The sequence below is a fragment of the Capsicum annuum genome, unplaced genomic scaffold (genome assembly GCF_002878395.1).
Source record: "Capsicum annuum cultivar UCD-10X-F1 unplaced genomic scaffold, UCD10Xv1.1 ctg5166, whole genome shotgun sequence".
Lineage (NCBI taxonomy): Eukaryota > Viridiplantae > Streptophyta > Magnoliopsida > Solanales > Solanaceae > Capsicum > Capsicum annuum.
Window position 1 is genome coordinate 1 of NW_025859620.1, and position 2,452 is coordinate 2,452.

At 33.8% G+C, this 2,452-nt stretch overlaps 1 pseudogene; it reads left to right on the plus strand.

The window, feature by feature from the left end:
- Positions 1 to 424: 424 nt before the first annotated feature.
- On the plus strand, positions 425 to 1,080 carry LOC124892887 (annotated as a pseudogene).
- Positions 1,081 to 2,452: the final 1,372 nt, after the last annotated feature.

The following is a 2,452-nucleotide window of genomic DNA, read 5'->3' on the forward strand; positions in this document are numbered from 1 at the left end:
TTTAGACCATGATTCCATTTCCCTTGGGCTCAAAAGTCCTCTAACCTATGATCAAGATACTTTGCTTCTTCTTTATATTTAATCTCAAAAGTTTTAGAAGTAAATGCCTGTGCCCCAACTACATTTACTTTCTCAGCACCCATTGTTGCAAATGCTTATTAAAAAGCCCAATATCTATCCAAAGTTGAGCAACCTCTTGTGCTACCAAGTCATTAATTATTCCATAATCACATTTTTCTCTAATAAAAAATACACCTAAACCACATTTAGCATAAAGTGAGTTTTACATTATTTATAATAGGGGTGTTAATATCTATTTCGTGTACACACTATAATCTGTAACCTATTAAACCAAGAAAACTTAGGTGTTTTTTTTGATAAAAAAGTTGGTCTTGAGACTTAAGAGAATGGATTCTAATTCATCATGTGTACTGATGTTACACATATTAATGAAGAATTGCCAATTAAAATTGAGGAGAAATTGATGTTGATTGACAAAGAAAATGATTATTTTGATATAAGTCTACGTCAATTGAACCTCAACGATGTTGATAATTTTATGAAATGGCATACAGATGATGACAAGGTTAGTAAGTTCTCTTCATGCGATGCTTTCACATCCAAATGAGATGCTATAACATACATTACGGATGTTATTATACCTGATCCATGGTATAGAGCAATTTATTTAAATGACAAGCTAATTGGTTGTGTTATCATAAGTTTCTTTGATGAATGCGAGGGGTGCAGGGGTGAAATTGGATACGTGTTGAGATCAAAGTATTGGGAAAAAGGATTGGGACCAAGGCAGTGAAAATAGCGGCAGCCGCCATCTTCGTAGGCTGTCCACACAGGGCTAGGCTTGAGGGTGTGGTGGATATTGAAAATCTAGGATCACAAAGGGTGTTGGAGAAGGTTGGTTTTACAAAGAAAGGTTTTTTGAGGAAGTATTATCTTCTTGATGGGGAACCAAGAGATGTTATTATGTTTAGTCTTTTATCCACTGATCCTCAACCTCAATTAGACAATTTGGGACCAAATATCTTGAGATGTGCAAAGAGCAGCTGGGAGGAGGAGTAGGTTAATTCCTCATATTGTCATTGCACTATTGACAATAATCTCACAAAAGTCACTTTTGTATTTTTTATGACAAAAATGTCATTGAACTATTGCTTTGTCTCTCATATTGTCATTCTAACATATTAAACTACTAAACTCACTTAATTTTCTTAAATGATATTTTAAATTCGATTTCATTGACACATTCATTAAAATATACTTTCAACTCAATACATAACAAAAAATGATTTTAGTATAAAGGTAATAAAATCTATTCAATTTTATTATAAAAACAATAAAATTCAACAAAATAAAATAGATTGTATATAAAGGCGACCATCTCATAAACCATTGTCAGAGACCTATCACAACACTCACCTATCGGACGGTTGCTGAATCATTATGCTAGAGCTATGGCAACAGTTTTTCTGTCTATTGCAACGGTCTTGCAACCGTCACCATAGGGGTAATTTATGGCAGTGTCACATGTTCATTATTGAGTCTCAACATCAGATGTCCTTTCTCAAGATCAATCAACATCCTACATGTAGCAACAAATGGTCTTCCTAAAATAATTGACACTTGAAAGTCCACTTCACAGTCTAATATTAAAAATTAGTAGGAAATAGAAAAGAAGACACTTTTACCAATACATCATAAGGGATATCAATTGGATTCTTTACTATTCTATCCGCCATCACTAGTCTCATGGTAGTTGGTTTGGGAGCTCCCAACCTCAATTGCTTGAATATTTCAAAAGGCATAAGGTTTATGCTATCCCCCAAATCACATAATACTTGAGTCAATTTGAAAGATCTAGTAGTGCAAGGTATAGTGAAAGCTTCAGGATCCTCCTGTTTCTTACCAATGATCTAGTAACTACAACACTATAATAATGAATACTATTGACTGGATTATAACTTACTAACCTCTTCTTGGTGATCAAATCCTTAATGAATTTTTCATATCCTGGCATTTTCTCCAATGCCTCTACAAAGGGTATGTTGACTATGAACTCTTTTAACATATATAAGAATTTTTGATACTTACCTTCTTCTTGTTTCTTTTTAAGCCTTTTAGGAAAAGGGTGAGAAGGTTATGGGATGGCTTTCAATATAGGATCTTCAACCTTATATTTACCCTTGTCTTATTTACTACTGCTTTCTACATCAATGGGATCATCATCATTCTGTTGCTCATCTACAAAGGGAATAGGTGAGTTTGTAGCGATTTTACCACTTTGAGTGTTAATTTCATGGAAGTATTCATCTTTCTTTGGGTTAACCACTATGTTACTTAGGAGAGTACCAGGCTATCTTTGATTTACTATGGCTGATATCTGAGCAACTTGTTTCTCCAAATTCATGATTCGACTTTTTGATTTATCCCTGAC